The following is a 20,752-nucleotide window of genomic DNA, read 5'->3' as shown; positions in this document are numbered from 1 at the left end:
CTCCCCAAATAAATCGGATCCTCTTGAAGTCAGGGAGCCTGTCTTTAAAGTCCATTATAATCTGTGAAATTCTCCATCATGTCCATGCTCATAACCGAGCGTCTAATAATCACTGGTGTCTGGGTGAAACCCTGTGGATTATGAGGCTGTGAAGTATTGAAATTTGCTATGGACTGTGGATTAAGGATCAACAAAAACAGCAAAGTTTTCTTAAGATGCTTTTATTCATCTTTTGTATAAAATTGAAAAGGCAGCACATTCTCTTATCAAATGTTACTTATTGTTTGGGTAGCTTTGGGGAAAGATGGAGATACGGGGAAACAAAATCTCTCCCCACCACCCTCGACCCTCCAGGCCACCCCTTGGCACCACCGCCCCCATAACCCAGGCCAGGCCAAAACCCTGCATGCAGCAGCCCTGGAACCCGCCAGACTGGGGAGTAATTCCTACCCGTGGCCACTAGGTGTCAGGTCAGCTCCAAAAGTCCGCCTGAGGGTGCCGCAGTCTTTGTCAAGCACTTGCCCTGATCTCCCAAACTTCAACCCCCCAGGACCCTGGCATGACATCTGAGCCCAAAAGTGTCCAGCAGCCTGACCCCTGGGCAGACTTGTGCAAGGCTTGGTGTCCTCATTATGAATTGAGGTTATTCACAACTACTTTGCACCCTTGTGAGGAAGAAAATCAGGTGCTCAGTACAAGCTCCAAAAGAATTCAGTCCCCTCCCTGAGCCAGCCCACCCTGGAGCTGGGCCAGACCACAAGAGGAGCCCTGCTCCATCGGGGTGGGGGGTGGGGAACACACCCACCAACAATGGGCTGACTTGTGTTTGATCAGTTTGCTGTGTCAGCACCCCAACAGGCCCTGAAGACCAAGGTGGAGGTAGAGGGGCCTTGCAGGAGTCAGAGAGGCTATCAGGTCAAAGATGGCCCAGAGGCACTGGCTCATAAGCACAGCACTGCAGGGGGTCAGGCTGCAGCTCTGGGAACAGCACTCTGTGTGTGCCCTCCTTCCACACCCAGCTCAGTTTAGCTTCATGCACTAACTCTTTGCATCCTCTCGGGGTGCATCCTCTCCTGTGCGATGGATGATGTCTATCACCCCCTATTTACAGCTGGGGAAATGTGGGCATGGAGAAGGTAAGCATCTCACCCAAAGTCTTCTGCTAGTGAGCAGCAAGGCTGAGGTTCAGACCCCGGCCATATAGCTCTGGCTCCCTGAGATCCAAACCACTGCGTCTCCCCGCCCACTCTGTGGCTTCCACAAAGCTTTGTATCAGCAAGCGGAGTTTAAACGCACTTGCTCTGTTTACACCCTTTCTGTAAGAAATGGAAGAATAACTCTACTGGTAAGCAAGCACAAGCTCCAGGCCAGACGGGACCAGCCAGCAGGAGGGAAGCAAAGGCAGAGATGGCATGCTCTGTTATGGCTGAATTCTCAAGGTCAGGTTGATGTGCCCTCCCTGCCCTGCCCCCTGCCCTCTGCGTGGCTCAGAAATTGCACGAGGGGTGGGGAAGGGGGGTAAGGTGGGAGAATAGAAGGCAGAGTGTGGAATATCTCTGTATGCTAGAATTGTAAAGTGGTTAAGCCTGCAAATGCTGGCACTCTGAGTTTGAATTCTGTCTGGCTTCACCAATGATCAGCTCTGTGACCTTGAGCTAGTCACTCAGCCTCCCTGAATCTCAATTTCCTCATCTGTAAATAAGGATGACAATGGTACCTCCTCCCCATAGAGTTGCTGTGAAATTTTAATGAAATCATGCATGTGGAACACTGAGCCCCACGCCTGGGCACACAGTAAGTGCTTAATATAAGGACAACTTCATTACAGTGGAGTCCCTCCCCTAAGAGGGCGGGGTGTGGGGTGCTGTAGGTCCAGCAAGGCGCATTAGGGGCCAAACTGAGCAGCCATCTTTGAAACACCCAAGTACTGGGTCTCTGAAACACCGTGGGAGGCATTCCAGTCTCGGGCTTTGGCTTAAGACTTGAGTGAAATCAAAAGAATTTGTCCAGAATCTTAAGAATTGGAGGGAGGTGGGAGGGCCGGGGACCAGCAGCACTCTGGGCAATGCAGGGCACGCAGTGGACATCTGGCCATTTTCTTGGCTCTGGAGGTCTGAACCTTCTCCCTGGGCTGAGAGTGCCCCACTTTACAAGTCCTGGGAGGGGCAGCTGGCATTGCAGCTGGGGTGTAGGCTCATGCCTACCTCAGACATGGACTCTCTGGGCTCGGTTCAGGACCTGGCATCCAAGGAAGCAAAGACCCCAGAGAATTCCCTCTGGCAGCTGTGACATTGCAGCTGGATGGAGTCCCTGAGCAGTAGTGGTGGCGGTGCTGGTGGGATGGTTCTGGGTGTCTGGCCTGCAGGTCAGCGGTGGCAGCTGCAGTGTCCTCAGGGGACCAGGCTGCCTTGCCAAGCAGGGAGCTTGCAATTGGTTTGGTTTTAAACAAAAGAAAACAATGATTAGCAAGGCAAGAGTGTGTCCTAAACACTGGCTGCCGACCAGTGGCGTTGAACTAGAGAAAAGAAACAGCTCTCCTTCAGGAAGCAGAGATCCTGGAGGGCAAGGGAGACTGAGGGCCGTGTGGGGGAGGAAGTGGCTCTCTGGGGCTCAGCGGTGCCTCGAAGGATGGACAGTGGTGTGACCCTTGGAGGGCTGTTTTGTGGTTTTGCCACCTCTTAGGGAGCCTGCAGATGAACTGGGGCAGGTCTGACTGGCTGGCAGCTGTGTGACCGGGGTGAGACGGAGCTCTTGCGTGTGCATGTGTTATGTTTTAATCAAGGGCAGAACAGGTCTTTTTTCTAGTTCCTGCAAAAACCCTCAGAATTTCCCCACAGGAGTGTCTTCATCATGCGAATGAGATGACTCAGGGTGAGCCCCTGGATAGCTTCAGGAAAAGACCAACCCTGTGTGTGGATGTTGGGTAGTGTTGGGACGTTCAGCTAACAGAAAGACAGGGAGCTGGAGACTGAGCTCACTCATGCAGCCAGTGTTCAGTCTTGTGTAATGAAACCCCAGTGAAATCACTGGACACTGGGACTGGGGCTCAGTGGAGCTTCCTGGGAGGTGACTTGGCTGAACTCCACGGGGAGAAAGCACAGAAGCTTCGCCATCCTTCTCAGATCTTGCCCTGCATGTCTTCATTTGGCTGTTCCTGGGTCGTATCCTTTGTAATAAAACTGCCATCATCAGCTTCGCACTTTCAGAGAGTTCTGTCATTCCATTTATCAAAACAGAGGGGTCACGGGAACCCCCTGCTTTATAGCTGCTAGTCAGAAGTACAGGTGCCCTGGGGACCCCACTTGCAGCTGGCATCTGAAGCAGAGGTCATCTGTAGGGGGCTGAGCCCTTAACCTGTGGTGTCTGATGCTAACCCTGGGAGGTTAGTGTCAGAACTTCGTTGCAGCAGACCCCAGCTTGTGTTACCTCAGGAGAGGTGGAAATGGGACACGTGTACACAAAAACATGCTCACATTTGAATTACAGAGCATAGTGTATGTACTTGGATGTGTCCATGCCCAACAGGAGGCACTTGCCTGTGTACTAACCCCCAGACCCACCTACTTTCTTGCCACAATCTTTAACAGCGGGATTTCAATGTAGCCACTCCTGGCTTGTGCTGCTCTCCTGGCTGTACCCCTATTTTCCCAGCAGAGGGTGCTCCAATCCCACAAGTCCTCCACCTCCGCACAGGGGCTTCAGCTCTAAAGCAAGGTTGGGGGGAAGCTCAGAAAAAGAAAGTAGGACCCCAAACTGGCTCAGGGAAATCAGATTCTTATTAGGTGTCTGAAAAGGCAGCAATGCAGCTGGCTTCAGTGACATGGGTCTCAGCGGGGGAGCTGGGGCTAGAACCCTCAATCTGCCCACTCAGGAGCAGACACAGTTTCTGTGGAGCCTGAGATTATACAGTCCGGAACTTCCCCCTCCCTTTTTTTTCAAAAAATACATATGTATAAATACAATATAAGGCTTAGGAATTGGATATGTATCTAGAATGAGAGGAGAAATTCACAACAAGTGACACATTTTAAAAAACGGACAGTGGCATAAACATCAAATCCACGCTGGGGCCCTGAAAGGGGTCCCACTGAGCCCCTGCCTGCAGGTCGACCAGCAGAGACCAGACACCTTCCTGATGTGGAGTCCGGTTTGCTTCCTGAGACCGTTTTGCCACGAAAACTGGCTGGAGGAGTCAACTCCAAGGATTCACCCTTGTCTGGTCCTCCCCACCTCTCTCCTCGCCGCCATCCTTGGAGCAATCATTGGTGGTCACACCATGAGCATGTGTGGGATGCTGTCCCTTTCCTCTGTTGAGCCCAGAAGGCTGCCACCTCCACGCCTGCCTTTTGGGAGGCGTGAGGCAGTTCTTGCAGCTTTTCCTTTCCTGACTCCTGGGTCCACTGTGGGTCCTCCATCCACTTGGCATTATTTCAAGACTATAAAACTCACAGCCCCCAAAAGACTTTTCCTAAAGGCACTGTGATGCAAGGAAAAAACTCTTCTTAAATTAGTGGGGGGAAAACTTAGAATGCAAGAGGTGGGGCAGGGAGACCATGTACACCTATTTATACTAAAGTGTACGTGACTTCAATTAAATTCAATAAACGTTTATTAGGGACTTACAATGTGTTCAGTGCTGTTGTGGGTGGGATGCATCAGTGAATAAAAAACCAAAACTTTATACAGAGTTTACATTCTAGCAGGAAGAGACTGACCACGAGTAATGACTATAACAGATAGTGCTTCATACACAATGTTAGAAGATACATGCTGTGGGGGAAAGAACAGAACCAGGAGGGGAGATTCAGGAGGGTCATTGCTGTGGGGGAGGGGGGTGGGTTTACAATTTTAAACAGGTGAGGAGTGATATTTGAGCAACAACCTGAAGGCAGTGAGGGAGAGCCCTGTGGATCTGGGGAAAGCTTTTCAGGCTGAGCAAAGGTCCGAAGACAGGAACCGGCCTGGTGTGTCTGAGGCCAGTAAGGCAGCCTGAGGCTGGAGCAGAGAGGGAGGGAGCCGTGGTGGGAGGTGAGGTCAGAGGGAGCAGCGCCTAATCAGGGGGCCTCAAGGGCTATTATAAACGGAAGCGTGGGTCTCAGTGAGGTGGGCCCTTGCAGGCTTTGGCGCAGAGGAGGGGGGACTCTGACATCTTTGAAAAGGGTATCCTTGTTGCTGTATGAAGAATAGGCTTCAGCAACAAACTGGTGAATATAACATAAAAGAAGCTGACTCCCAGACATAAAAAACAAACTAGTGGTTACCAGTTGGGGGTGGGGGGCAACATAGGGGTGGGAGTTGCTCAGAGGTTCTCAGAACACATTCAAAGGATGAAGAAAGAGTGAACAGATCCCTGCTCTCAGCAGCCCAGCTGTGGGTTCCCGAGAGCTGTTCCAGCAGACACGCCGCCCGGCATCTGGCAGGGCCCGGCTGCAAACACGTCTGGGCGAAGGTCCACAGAGGCTCCGAATGGCGGGGGACTGGCCCAGGGGCAGAAGCTCCAGCCAAACTGTGGAAGCAGAAGTTCCAAGGGCACTGGGAAAGCTGAGGACTGGCTTGCTCACCGAGCAAGATCAGAGGCACACAGTAAACACAGGTGTTTCTACCAGAAGCAGCCTTCCTGGCAATATACCCCCTGCTACCCAGCCACCCAGGGCCAGACTCTCCCAGCTGCCAGGACCCCTGTCTCACAGGGCTGGGGGCACTAAGCTAGGAGCCAGCTGGCCCAGGGGTACCTCCCATGGAAAGCCTCCCCACCACCAACGAGCCTCAGTGGTAAGGACCCTGACTGGGGGTGGGGAGGGAGGCAGGGCTCCTTCATGCAGCCAAGCTCTCTCCTGCCCCACTTCCCAACCTGGCTGGATGCAGGGCCCCAACTGGCTTGGCCACAAGGACCTACCCTGGCCTGGGGGCAGTACATCAAGGGACTGCGGTGAGAGGGAGGCAGGGCAGCCCGGTGGTCGGGGCACGGGCTGGGTGATAGGCTGGCCTATGTGCGATTCTCCCTTCTCCCTTCTTCCCTTGTTCTTTACGGAGGTCTTACTCTGTGCCAGGCCCCGTGTGTGGCATCAGGGTTAGTCTTGAGAGTGCAATGGGCCAGCTTGACTCAGTGACGTGGAGCCTGAGCCCGATCAGGGAGGCAGGCACACATTAAACAGACAGCCACGCACACACTGCCCCTGGGAGGACTCCTGCAAAGGTGGAGCCGCACAGGGACAACGTGGCAGTCCTTTGGCTGCAACCAGCTACTCAGGTAATCTGATTCTCATCATTGTAATTACAGAACCCATCCCTCTGGCTTTGTAAGAGTAAATGGGACTCACACACAGACCACAGGCCCCACGCCAGGCCCAGAGGGCTCCCTAAACTTATGGGGGGGGGGGCCTTATCATCCCTGTGGCTGCTGGGAGCCCGGGAAAGAAGAGGCAGGAAAGAGTGTCTCTCCAGGTTGTGGCCTGCGGGGCCTGCCAGGGCAGAGCAGGGGCCAGCGTTGGTTACTGTCAGGCCCACCTTCCCTCTGGACCTGGACTCTTCCTACAGCCCGAGGGGTGGTTTCCAGCCCCCGGGCAGGGCCTGCCTGCTCTCCCTGACCCCTGTTCAGCTGCTGCTGCCAGAGTCCAGCATAATTCCCAAGTAAGGACATTCCTGGACCCAGACCCCACCGTCCCCCAAGGCAGTCACCCTGCCAGTGGTCTGAGCCAGCCACTATGCCGCAGAGACAAGAAACAAAGCAAGCAGGCCTGGCCGTGTGGAGGCCTGGTTTGGAGCTGGCAAAGCAACCCTGCACTCCCCGCTCCCGCCCTCGGGAAGACAGCCACTGATGCGGAATGGAAGGCCAGGGTGAGAACTTCTCTGTCCCCGCTACCCCCAACCCAGGGCCCTGGTAGCCGAGGGGAGCCCCAGACTCAGCCTCCGCCACTGTCCGTCCCCTAGTCATCTGGAATGGAAGGTACTACACAAGGTGGTAAGTCCCCAGGTCTTCCTACTGCCTCAGTTTCCCTGAGGAGAGTCAGGGTGGGGCACCCGACATTGCCACTGAGGACAGTGTAATCAGGAGGGAGCAGAGTGGGGATGTCTGCTCAGACCTGCCTTCCAGCCAAGGTCTCAGGGACATGGTCCAGGAGAGAGGGGTTGGGGCTGAGGAGGGCCAGGGATTTTCTGGGAGCGGGCTGGTTTTATGGGTGCAGCCCATGCAGCCACACAGAGCCCGTACTTAGAAGGGCCTGGGGCTTGGCTTCATGCTCTGTTACCACTGTCTGAAAATTCCTAATAGTCTTTTTTAACAAATGGCTGCACAACTATGTTCCTGGTCTTGTCCGAGGGAGAGGATGTTTACACACAAAGGGCCTTCCTGTCTAGGGGACAGAACTGGAGGATGTGGGAGCAGCGGACCCATCACCTCCGCCAGCAACTCCAGTGAAGATGAAGAGAGCACAGGCCTCGTCTTGACTCTGGCCAAATGGGATCTGTGTTTCTGGAAGAGAGGAAAGAGAAAAACAGTCCTGGCCTCAACAGGTTGCAGATGAGGGAGGAAGAAGGGCAGGGGTCAGGGGAGGCCCGCCCTGCCCCTTTACGTCCTGGTTGCCTCTTCCCCCACAGAGGAGGAGGAGCACTGATGACCCCCACGCTGCAGTTCTGAGGCCAGCGGGCAGAGAGGGGCCTGAGGTAGTGAGGCCTCAGAGCCAGGAGGAAGACCCTTCAGGGGCCTCAGCCCACAGGGCCAGCCCAGGCCCGCTCTGGCCTCTGGTCTCCAGCCAATAGGTAATTCAGAAATTCCTCCAGAAGGCTGCCCGGGCCTGCCCACCTCACTCCCCCAGCCTGAGCCAGCCTGCCTGGGCCCGGCCGACTCCTGGTTTCCACCACCCAGAGGCCAGCCAGCTGCTCCTGCGCCTCTGCCTGCTCACAGCTGGTCCAGGGTCAGATGGTGCCGGGAAACGCATTGGCAGCAGGGGAGCTGGCCCAGGGTCCCCGGCCAGGGCCAGGATCCACGGAAGAGGGTGGAGAAGAGGCCCAACCCAACGTGTGCTGCGGGGGAAAGAGGTGAGACTTAGCCTTGGGGATCAGCCTGAGGCCCTGCCTGGAGCCCAGCCCAGTTCTCAGAAGCCAGGCCCAGCGGAGTCTGCCCTCTCTGGCAGAGGCCGCCAGGCATGAGCCAGGAGCCCAGGGCAGGGCCTGCCCCAGCGCCTCATCTTCTGTCCCTGAGGCTGAGAACTGGGCCACCAGAAGCCACCTTCCCCTGGATCCCAAGATCCCAGCAGCTAATCCCCTCTCCATTAAGATGCAAATTTTCTCCAGAGGCCCGGAGAGACCAGGCTGAACTTCTGGGGAAGTTGTGGCCAGCTAACCTCATTCTCAAGTAAGACCCAGAGGAAAGGGCAAGAGAGGGGATTTAGTGAAACTGGCAGTGAGATTTGCTTCTGCAGAAGAGGAAGGAAGGGGACAAAAAGGGTAGATGAACTTACTAGTTTTAAAACTGTGTCCTGGACAGGCTGCCAGCTTCTTGAGGCCAGTTCTAGATGGGGCCCGGATGGCACAGAGCGGATCAGAGTTCTGGAGTCAGAGCCCAGCTTTACCACTGCCTGGCCGCAGGACCCTGGGCAAAACATGACATGTCCCCACCACAGCTTCCTCACTTGTAAAGGGGGAGCTAAAAGCCCCCTCCCGGGGTCACTGTGAACGCAGGCATCACTCAGCATTACGAGGGGCTTGATGCCATGCCAGGCTCAGAGGACATGGTCGCGCTGCGGACACCGCCCTTTTCCATGGCAGTAACTCTGTCCACCCCTGACCCGGCTGCATGCCCCGCTCTCCCACTGCCCAGCAGCAATTCCAGGCCCGGTTCTGACTCAAGCTAGATCTGGACGTGACCTTGGAAGAGATCCCCAGGCCCCCTCTGGAGCTCTGGTCCGTAGAGCAGGGGAACCAATGCTTTCCCCGCCTCTCTCCCTCGGTACCGTGTCCAGCACCACGAATGCAGATGCAAGGACCCCAATCCCATTTGCCTAAAATTGTTGAAAGAATCCAGTAGTACCCTGATTCACTTCCAGGTCTATCAAATCTACCACACTTCAGAACACAAATCTTCTTCCTCATCTCCTTGAAGAATAAGAGGCCCCTCATGGGCCTCTACATTCTCAGGGCCTCTAAGGTCTGCAAGCCAAGCGCAGTCCTCCCTGCCTGCTCTGGAGGGCAACCGCCTGCTCCCGCCTAACTGGATGACCCTCCACTAACCTGGCCCTCTGCCATCTACTGCCCTCACCGCTGCCTGCTTCTCAGAAACCCCAGCTGTCTCCCTGACTCAGTTTCCCCCTAGCAGAGCTACCCCTTAATTGTGCTCCCCTCCTGTTTTGACCTCTGTTCCTGCCCAAGGTTTGACTCTTGGCCCCGGACCTCCAGCCACGATCTCTAACATCTGACCACACACAGACCAGCTGACCACTCCCACCTGTCTCCCTGTTTCTCATCTCTAGTCACTAATGCGCAACCCAAGCCTTCTGCAAAGTGCCCCATAAGCCTCTCCAAGAGCTTCTGGAAACTTCTGGGTATCTTGAGGGGGTCCAGGCAGTTCTGCAGGATTGGTGTGTTGGGGTCCACAGCTCAGCCTTCATCTACCATGTGCGGTGCACACTCTGTCCTTTGGCTTGCCTCCCACATCAGGACCCTGCAGCCCTTCCCTTCACCTAGCATCATCCTTGCTCTTGCAGAAAGAGGGTTCATCCCATGGAGGGGTCTGGGGACCCCACAGAGCCATCACTACATCTCTGGGACTGGCAGCCCTCTCAGAATTACAGCCAGAAAGTGGGGGGGGGAGGGCCTGTTCCCTCTATTCTTAGTTATTCAAGCATAACTGGGGCTTCTAGTGTCTGGCCCCCAAGGATTCAGCCCCGCCAGTGGGGAGGTGAGAAGATTCCCAGAGTTCCCCACCCCACGCCCAGCCTTCTGCTCTGACCTGGAGACCTTCTCTGTCCTGGGGGTTGACGGGAAACAGGAGAAAGGAAGGGGGTAATTAGTCTCGCCTGACAATTTTGCCATCTGTAACCTATGGAAAAGCTTCAAGTCTGACGTCCAAATTCATCATCTTGCAGCTCAGAAGCTGAGGAGTGTCCTAGGGCTAAATGGTCAGCTAGTACTTGCCGGTTGCCTTGCAGGGCAGAGTGTAAAACCCTCCCACTGGAGCCCGTGCTGGGCATCACAACTTGCAGTGTCTCCTTCCCCTTCCAAAGAAACCGTGAAGATGATGGTCGCTTTCAGCCCCAGCCCCTCCCCATAGACCAGAAAGAGCTGCCCCAGCGGCCCAGCTCATTTTGGAGAAACTCACCCACATCCTGCTCTGGCTCTTCTTCCTCCCCACTCACTTCAGGTCTCCACGCCCTAGCCCAGAATGGAGCTCAGGGTCGGAAAGACTTGGTTTTACCTGCCTCTGTCACCAACCCGCTGTGTGACTTCAGCAGGCTGCTTAAATGTTCAGCCTCAGCTTGCTTGTCTGTAAAACAGGAGTAATACTGACACTTCCCTCCTAGGGTTGTGAGAATTAGATGAGCTAATGTAGGTAAAGTGCAGAGCTCAGTGCCTGTTCAGAGTTAAGCGAGGGTAGTTATTTTTATTCTTATTACCATTGTCTCCATCACAGCAGGGAAACAAGTTAATAAACTGCTCCCTAACAGAGCCAATTAAGGGGGGCCTGCTGGGCAGCTGTCCAGATACTAACCCAGGAGGAGGCTCCGATGCTTGGTGTTATAACATCACTGGTCCTATAACTGGACGGAGACAGCTGTGTTCTCCACCACCTCCCAGGAAGAGGACCCACTTGCACAAGCTGCTTGGGGCTGGAGAGAGAGCTTGTCCGAGGAACATGCTCAGTACAAGAGCTGTTTACTGAAGTGACTTCCAAAGAAGGTGGGCTGGTCATTGGTAGGGTGTTTGCTGGAGAGGGGCCAAATTTCCCAGGAGAGTCAAGGGGAAACTGAGGCTGCTGCCAGCCTCCCTCCTCTACCCTGCACCCCTCTACACAGGGCTCTGCCTCTCCCAGGTGGGGACAGCACACATCCCAGCCTGGGCCTCCTGCCTCCGCAGGGGCTGCTCCCACCAGAAATGTAGTCAGGTACCAGAAGCGGTAGGCGCATGGTGGGGCTGGGAAGCATCATCTCCAAGGCTCCACCATGTGCCATCTTCTATGAACGGTCCCCGTTCTTGCCCCTCTGAGGCTTTCTCTGGAGCAGGGCTACTCAAAGTGCCATCTGAGGCCCTTCAGCAAACCACTTGCTCAGATCCAGGGTGGGACAAGCACGGAAAGTGTCGGCAAGCATTTAGATACTTTCCCAGCATTTTGACAGAGTTGTTTTATATCAGTTGAATCTAATAATTTTTTAAAATTGGCTTGTATTACACGTGTCTCTTGCTCATTTCATTTTTTTCCCAGCAATTCTTTTGTCTTCTATTTTACAGAAGAGATGGCCCATCATTGATTAGATATTACAAAGAAAACTATTGGCCCTTGACCACAGAGCTGGAGAAGCTCTGCTCTAGATGTCCTTTCATCTGGGTCTTAGCAGCCTTCACATCAACATATTACATTAAAACAACCTAAATGTCCATCAGCAGATGAATGGATAAAGATGGGGGAGGGTGTATATATATAATGGAATACTACTCAGCCATAAAAAAGAATGAAATAATGCCATTTGCTGCAACGTGGATGGACCTAGAGGTTATCATGCTAAGTAAGTCAGACAGAGAAAGAGAAATATCACATGATATCACTTATATGTGGAATCTAAAATATGGTACAGATGAATTTATTTACCAAACAGAAACAGACATAGAAAGCAAACTTATGGTTACCAAAGGGGAAAGGAGGTGGGGGAGGGATAAATTAGGAGTTTGGGATTTGCAGATACAAATTACTACATATAAAACAAACAACAAGATCCTACTGTGTAGCACAGGGAACTATATGCAATATCCTGTAATAAACCATAATGGAAAAGAATATGAAAAAGAATACATATATATGTGCATTTTTTGGCTGTATACCAGAAACAAACACAACATTGTAAATCAGCTATGCTTTAATAGAAAAACTGTGCCACCTAGAAAGACAGTATACAGGAGGCGCCAAACACCCCCTTCCCCCAACCCCAGGTCAGCTTCCTCATCTTAGCTGTCCAGCCTGGAAGCTCCCTCCTCCATCAAGCCATCCCTGCTGTCCAGTTCACAGTCCTCTCTCCTCCCCTGGAACCCACAGGACTTTCTGTCTCCATCACTCGTTTGGCAATTTAGATAATAATAGTAACAATAATAATAATAACGTGCAAGGCGTTGAGCTGTCACACTGAGCACGCACCTCCTCTGTTGTGTTGCCTTTGTGGCTACTTTTCAGCCTCTGTTGCCAACACTTGACTGCTGTGTATGGAATTCTCCACTCCCAGCTTTGAGGCTCCGGGGCACCAAGCCCACCACCCGCCCTCCTGGGTGCCCCCCACTTGCTGGGCACAGGGCACCGCAGGAGGCAGACAGACAAAGACACAAATAGACCCAGCAGCGGAACTGCCTCGGGGTGGGGGTTGGCAGCGGGTAAGGAAAGGGAGGAGCAAAGAAACTCCTTTCTCTTTCTTCCACGTGCATTTCCAACACTAGGGCTTTTTCGTTTTAGAACATACTGATTATTTTTTTTTAAGTCATAAGTGCATAAGGTAAAAAATGTGAAGCCGACAGAGAGCAGAGAACAGGTAGGGTGTGTGCAGCCCACTGGCCCCACGACACCACTCCTGCCCTCCCTTCAAGGATGCCCATGCGTCTGCGGGTACTTCTGTGTAGTGCTCCCTTTGTTTTCATGTCGCTGAGAACTCACCACGCGCCCCTCTGCACTTGGCCTCTTCTGGCAGTAGATCTCAGCCAGCAACCCTCTCTCATGGACGCCTCTCAGAATCTTCTTTCTCACAGATACCAAGCCGGAAGCTTCCTCGGAAACCTGCTCTTGCAGGGATGCCCAGATGGGGCCTCAGGTGTGGGTGCCTGCCTGCTGGGTCAGAGTTGGGGCAACACCCTGACCAGGGTGAGTGCAAGTGCGTCTGGGAATCCATATTTCTTTTTTTTTTTTTTTAAGAATAAATTCATGTTATTGCTAACAAAACTAAACTATATAAACACTATGCAGACCAAGTGTTCTTTCAAAGCTTCTTTAAGATGTTTCCATGCTTACTTCTTACCAAAACCAGCACCACAACTTTCCTGACAGAGCAGGGATAAAAGGACACCCAATTAATATTAATAGAGAGGGGGATGGATAGAGCTCAGTGGTAGAGAACATACTTAGCATGCACAGGGTCCTGAGTTCAATCCCCAGTACCGCCATTAAAAAATACATATGTACACTAATAGATATACATACATTTCCTATCAGCAGTACATTTCACAGTGCTCTATAATGCAACATCTAATTCCTGCTTCTTTTTTTTTAACATTTTTTTTGAGTTATAGTCATTTTACAATGTTGTGTCAAATTCCAGCGTAGAGCACCGATATTTCTTTAAAACATCTCAGCCTGGAAATCTCAGATCATGCCCTGGCAGGTCATTTACTCCGCTCTAATAACAGGTGAGGAAACTGAGGCTCAGGGAAAGGAAATGACGGCCCAGGTCACACAAGAAGTAAGTGGCAGGGAGACTCCCAAGCTGGGTGGGGGGAGTGCATTTCCCCTGGCACCAGGCCTTAGGGCCTGTACTGGTTTCCAAGGGCCTGTACTAATTACCACAAACTGGGGTGCTTAGGACAACAAAAGTTCATTCTGTCCCAGTTCAGGAAGCCAGAAGTCCAAACTCAAGTTGCCCATAGGGCCATGCTCCTCCTGAAGACTCCAGGGGAGGACCCTTCCTGGCCGCTTCCAGCTTCTGGAGGCTCCTAGTGTTCCTCACCTTACAGAAACATCACTCCAATCTCTGCCTCTGCCTCCGTCATCACATGGCCTTCTGCCCTGTGTGTCTCTGTGTGTCCTCTCTTCTTATAAGGACACTTGTCATTGGATTTAGGGCCCACCCTAAACTTAATGCATCCTTAACTTACTGCATTTGCAAAGGCCCTATTTCCAAGTAAGATCGCATTCTCAGGTTCCAGGTGGACATGAATAGGGGTGCGGGGGTGGTTATTCAACCCACTATAAAGCCTTCCTTCATAAACAGTTCTGTGGGCAGACTGGAGGCCTGCTTTGGGCTCCCAACCCTCAGCCTCAGAGGTGTCTGGCAGCTTTAAACCTTGGGACCAGTGGACCCAGAGGGACAGCTTCAGGCCAGCAGCTGCATATGCAAGTTGCTGGGCAGAGTGACCTGGCTCCCCCGTGCCAGGCTGGCACCCCATCCTCAGCCACTGTGACTGTGAGTTGCTCACAACTGATCCCTTCTGAGAATTGTACCAGCCTCCCAGAGCTGCCTGGCCTGACATGCTGGTTGTTTCCAGGCAGAAGCAATGACTGAACAATGCTGGAGGACAGAAGTCCAGTCTCCGTGCTTTAGGAAGGGACAATGTTTGTGGTGCCATTTATACTCCAGAGCGCCTCATGGGACCATCTGAGGCGAGACCTCCACTCAACCCACCGGTTTGCCAAGCATCCTCCCTGCCCCCTCCTGCTTCCCTCACTCCCTGACAATTTCACCTGGCATCCCTTCCTCAAAAACTCACTTGCGCAAGAATCTCTGCCTCAGGCTCCGCTTCTAGGGAACCTGACCTAAAATAGTGGGGGAGCGAGGCCGTGTGTGACAGGTAGGGGAACAGTCACCAGGGCAAACCACCCAGTCCTCCCACTCACTCAGTCCTCCCTCAAGCTCATTGGGTGAGCACCAGGCCCCCTCCGGGAGGACGGGGTGGGGTGGGCATGGAGGAGGAGGAAGGGATAAAATAAACAGGTATCACCATGGAGCTTGTGTTATGGAAATAAGATACACAGGCATGAGTAGACTTGAGAGCAATTACAGAGCGACATGTCAGCATGCCAAAACCAGCCGGCATCTCTTGGTTATCTCAGGGACAAGTCATACAGGGTTGCTGAGCAGGAATTCATTTCTAGGTACCCTCACTATCCCCACCCCCAACTTGGCCATATTCTCTTGGCTAAAATACCAAGAGGTGAAGGTCAGCAGGGCCAACTAGAGTCTGTCCGCCATAGTCCCCCGAGGGCTGGCAGGGATCAGGGTCCACAGGTGCTTAAGCCGTTCTTGTTAGTTAATTGGTTGGTTAATCAGTTAGCTAGTTAAAGAAAAATTTGGGGCATCTCAGGTGAGAGAGCAACAAGGACTAGGGCCAAAGAGAGCGTGGCCCAGATAAGGAGGGGTGAAGAGGGTTGTTGGAAATGCAGCCTGAGACCTGGGCAGAGAGACCACGGTGACGCGAAGGCCTGTGTGCAAAGCACAGGAGTTAGGACTTGAAAGTCGTGGGTAGCCACAGAGGGACCTTAAAAGGAAAATTACTTGATCAGATTTTCACTTCTGAAAGATTACTCTGACAGTGGTTTGGAGGGTAGTTTGGGAAGTGGTGTATTAGTTATTTATTGCTGCATAATATATTACTCTAAAACTTAGCAGCTTAAAACAATGAACATTCATTATCTGACATGGTTTCTGAGGGTTAGGAATCTGGGAGCAGCCTAAGTGGTGGTTCTGGATCAAGGTCTCTCCTGAGGTTACAGTCAAGCTATCTGAAGGCTTGACAGGGGCTGGAAGATAACTCAATCACATGCTGATGGCAGAAGGCCCATGGGCCTCTCCTTAGGGCTCCTCCCAATGTGGCAGCTCCTATCAGAACCAGAGAGCCAAGAGAGGATGAAAAGGAAGCCACAGTGACTTAATCATATACAGTCACTTCCGCCATATTCTATTTGTTACAAGTGAGTCAGTAAGTCCAGCCTACACTCAAAGGGAGAGGAATTAGCCTCCACCTTTTGGAAGGAGGAGTGTCAAAGACTTGTGGGCATGTTTTAAAACTGCCATTGGTTAGCCTCTAGGCAGAGAGAGAAGTCAGGAGGCTGTAGGAGAATTCCAGGAGAGAGGTGTCAAGTCCTGAACCAAGGCAAGGGTAGGAGGGATGGGGAGGAGGGGCATCACACAGGGATGGCTGATGCGGCATAGGGAACCGCGATAGGTCAGGAGCCAGTTGGCAAGAGCAGCCTGTGGAGCACACCCCCTTGAACACAGGACCCCTGGCATGCAGGAACAGCTTGAACGGCCTCCATCTGAAAATAGGAAGGGTGGTGGGCAACCAACAGCCTCCAGGAGTGTTTGGATTATAGCAGGTTTCTGTAGCAGCTTGGGGAATGGAACCAGCACTAATCAGGCTGATCGCTTGCAGGAGTCCAGTGGTGGGAACCTTTTGGATCTATCCCTCCAGAACAAGGTTAAGATGAGAGTAGCCCCACCCCTTAAAGAAGATAGAAATCATAGATAGACAATCATAATGGCAGAGCAACACGCTCTGAGTCAGTATATCAAGTTCTACAATTTCGCCAGCCATCCTGGATGTGGCAAGCATGTGTGTGTTTATTCATTCAAACAATGTTTGCTGAACGTCACCCTCCTCCAGGCATTCTGCTAGGCCCTGCAGAGAAAAACCAGGAATCAAAATGGCATCAGACTTCTCAACACGGACACTGGAAGCTAGAAGACAATGCAGCAATGCTTTCAAAGTTCTGAGAGAAAATTACATCCAACCTGAATTCTATATCCAGCCAAACTATCAATCAGTATGAGAGGAGAATGCAAATGTTTCACACAAGCAAGGCCTAAAGTGTCTATTTCTAATGCACCCTTTCTCAGGAAGATATGGAAGATTTGTGTCACCAAAAAGAGAGAAGGAAGGAAAGAAAGAATTCCCAGGATGATGAGGGAAGGAATACTTCAGAATAACAGCTGAGTCAAGAAGTTTAATTGAAGCAGAAGGAGGACAGGGCTCCAGGAGAGAGGAAAGAAGGAAGAGGAAGGAAGGAAAGAAGGAAGGAAGGAAGAGGGAAAATTAGTAACTCCAAATTGTAAAAGAGATGAAATGTAACCATAGTGCACTATAGGGCTCACTGGTGAACAAGTTTTACATACCATCATCATCCAAATGCTAAATAACGGTTTAACCGAAAATGGACAGGTGTAGAGGAAGCACGTTGGGATGAGGAATAGGGTATGTGGTTAGAAAGCTAAATCCTAAGATTCCACTAATAGAAAGTCAATTGATAATATCTAAAAGTGTGTGTATATATATATATATATATATAAAAATAAGATTTCTAATATTTAGAAATCTGGAGGTAAATAGCTGAAAATCTGGAGGTAAATAGCTATAAAATTTAAAAAAAAAAAAAAAGGAGAAATTGGGGTAGGGAAGTTACATTGTAAGCCTTCTAGTATATTTGATTTTTTTTAAAACACATACACCTCTTCCTTTGATTAAACCAATAAAAGTAGATAGATAAAAACAGTGTGGCTAGTTGGTGAAGGAAGTCATACCAGCATGTGTAGACAATGTCCTTTTCCGAGAAAGGAGCAGAGAGCCGGTGGTCTCCAGAAGCTGGTGAGTGGGCTTGAAGTGGGTGGCAGAGTTAGAAGCCTTACTGGGTGAGTCACAACAAATCCACACGTCAGAAGGTCTAGGTCCCTCATTTCGGATCAGTGCCCTGCAGGGAGTGTCAGGTGAGGTAAGAGCAAAGGAAGCCAGATAAGGATCTTGCAAAGTAGCTGAATCAAATATTGAAGTCATACGCTTTTACCTGGTAAGCCAAACCGAGTTTATGCTTCCTAAAGAGTCCTAAAAAAGTTCCCCATTTTCTCCCTTAGACATAGAACAGTCTTGGAAAGACTTAGACGGTTTTGACCATGTAAACGGACACCAAGATCAGGGACTAGCCTTCAGCCAGAGAGTGAAGGCGGGTGCAGCACCCCTATAGTGGATGTCTGTTGCTTTAGCCGGACCATCATCTAATCCTTCTTCCTGGTGGGACTCCACTCCTCCCCCATCTCAGTCCACGAAGAGCTGACCCCTCTGCCAGGCTCCACAGGGAGCACATGACCCAGGCCTAACCAATGAGAGCGTGGCATGTCCTTGACCACCGTGATTGGTCAGAAGGGGGCATGTGACCTAAGCTGGCCAATGACAGCCCTCCTCAGCATTTTTGCTGACGGGGGAAAAAAAAGTGCTGTCTCACTGCTGGCCTTGCTATGATGTAAGTCTGAGGTTCCCCTTAGCTATCTGGCCACCACCAGGAGAAAAACTGCCTGAGAATGAAGCCTGCTCAGGAATAAGCAGCAGGAAGGGAAGGAAGGAAGGAGGCTCCTGATGACATCATCTGTGCCCCTGGTCTAGTCACATCTGAAAACAACAACCCCTAAGACATTTAGTTAACTGAGTCAATAAATTCCCTTTTGGGGATTTTATGCCACTTAAAACTGAGAGACTTTTGAGTGATGCACCTCTCAGAAGACAGAAGTGGGAGAACCTGAGGGAAAGGTCAAGCACAAAGTCAGCATAACCAGGCTATTTAATCCGGCCATCTGGTCGCAGCCAACCTCTGTGATTCTCCTGCCAGGGCTAACGCAGTGCTGGGAGTTGACTTATGCCCGGAGGCGCATTCCCGTACACGTGCATGTAGAAAGCGGCCCTCCTGCCAAGACTCGTGGTCAGGAGGGTCTCGCAATGGCACAGCCGAGCCTCTCACAGGCTGATATGTAGACTTTTCTAGCTCAGCCTTTATCTAATCCAAAGATTGTCTCTTCATCTGGCCCCGCCTAGGGCCATCCAGCTTCTGCTCAAACTCTCCCGTGGGTGAGGACTGCCCCAACTCACTGCCAACTTTTCCACCTTTTCCACTGAGGCCAAGAACAAAGAGCATAGCTCAAAGCTTCTTTCTCCATCTCACTGAGCCAGTTTCTGTTTTCCTGAACCTTCCACACTCCCTAGCAACAGAGGAAAAGTCCCAACCAACTTCCGAAGACAGCCCTTCAGGCATGTAAGAAGAGTTGTGGTGTCCCGTTTTACTAAGAGGGGCTGAGTTCAGCTGCATGAAACAGAAACCAGACTGCAGTGGCTTAACCAAATTTCTTCACATGGCAATGGGGCTGGGCTGCAGCTGGCGGGACTCTGTGAGGTCCTCAGTGTCCCCACGCTCTCTCTCTACTCCGCCACCCTTAATAAGTAGCTGTTATCCTCGTGGTTGCCTCACAGCTGCAAGGCGGCTTCTCCGTGTCCAGACTCCAATCCACACTCCAAGCATGAAGGAAAAAATGGAAAGCAACAAGAAAACAAAACTTTCCCAGAAATACCCAACAGACTCTACTTTTGTCACATCAGCCAAAATTATGTCGCATGCATTACACTAGTTGCAAAGAAGCAAAGGGTATCTTTTGTTTCTTTGTTAAAATCTAGACTCATTGCTGCCTCAGATAAAATGATGGTGTTATTGGTAAAGAAAAAAAGGAGACTGGGCAATAGGTAGGCAACTGGCAGTTGCTTCAAAAGTTTTCTCCAGACAAAATTCTTTTAAGGAGGAGCAACACTGGAGTAAGACTAAGGCCTTGACTTGAGGGGGTGGGGGTCAGATAGACTCCAGCTCCAAGTCCGGCCCCACCCCTCCTTTCCTGTGTGACTCTAGGAGATATTCGTAAGCAACTTGAGCTCCTGTTTGCTCATTTCTTAAAGAGGATACATGTGCTTTTCTCAAAAGTTTCAGGAGTGATTAGACCAACTCTATGCAAAGTATCTTAACTCTGAGCCGCTCAACGAATGTTAACTCATCCTACTCCCTGTAATTGCTCATCACGTGACATGTTTCCAGTCCTTTCCTCCTACACATGCTCCCAGAATCTGCTCTAATGTCTTCTTCGAAATGTAGCCCCAGTAGGGAACACAAGCTTCCACTGTGTCTGTACAGTGTGGAGGGCAATGGGGACAGTTCCCTTCTTTCTCACACCACCCGATGTCTTTGGGGGTCTCATGAGCACACAATTACAGCAGGTATGGGGAACTCTTGTGTTCACTTCTCCTCCCCTTGGGCTCTTGGCCCATCAAGGACAGACCAGAAGGAGCTAAGCAGCGACCTGCACTCAGGGTCAGCTTTTATTAACGCAGCACTGGATGCAGAATTGGCACGGCCTCTGACTCCCCTCCTTAAATCTAGACCCTGCACAGCCTTAATGAATTCTCCAATCACAGCCAGAGAAATTGGAACCCAAGGAGCAAGGGCCTGGCTGGACCTGACAGCAGAAGAAGGCCTGCTCAGTCTGCTTAATCCACGGCAGCCAAAAGCAGGGCACCAGCTGCTCCCCCACCACAACCAAGCAGCTCCCATCCCAGGAGTGCTGTGCCCTCCCCAGACTATCCAATCACATTGGAAGAAAGGGAGGATGGTGAGACAGGCTATGGTAGTCCAAATAATGGCCCCCCAAAGATGTTCCTAATCCTTGGAACCTATAAATATGTTACCTTAGGATAGCTAAAGGGCCCTTGCTGATATGATTAAGGATCTTGAGATGAGAAGATCATTCTGGATGATCTAGGTGGACCCCACATAATCACAAGGGTCCTTCTAAGAGGGAGACAAGAAGGTCATGGGCTGAAGAAAAAGATGGAATGATGGAAGTAGAGGTTGGAGTGATGTGCTTTGAAGATGGAGGAAGGGGCCACAAGCCAAGGAATGCAGGTGGTCTCTAGGAGCTGGAAAAGGCAAGGGCGCTGATTCTCCTCTGGCCAAATAGATTCTCCCCCTTGATTTCAGCCCCTTAGGACTCAT

General features: G+C 51.5%; 1 long non-coding RNA gene across 1 annotated transcript; it reads right to left on the bottom strand.

The window, feature by feature from the left end:
- Positions 1 to 4,660: 4,660 nt before the first annotated feature.
- Positions 4,661 to 18,006, bottom strand: LOC123614825 (uncharacterized). The gene is made up of 5 exons (XR_012507436.1): positions 17,738 to 18,006; positions 17,478 to 17,644; positions 10,316 to 16,578; positions 8,460 to 8,590; positions 4,661 to 7,471 (listed from the first exon to the last, which is right to left on the bottom strand). It is a non-coding gene; the product is annotated as an uncharacterized LOC123614825 (long non-coding RNA).
- Between the last annotated feature and the right edge of the window lie 2,746 nt (positions 18,007 to 20,752).

Source organism: Camelus bactrianus, chromosome 6, assembly GCF_048773025.1.
Source record: "Camelus bactrianus isolate YW-2024 breed Bactrian camel chromosome 6, ASM4877302v1, whole genome shotgun sequence".
Classification (NCBI taxonomy): Eukaryota; Metazoa; Chordata; class Mammalia; order Artiodactyla; family Camelidae; genus Camelus; species Camelus bactrianus.
This window is presented reverse-complemented; position numbering and strand designations above follow the sequence as displayed.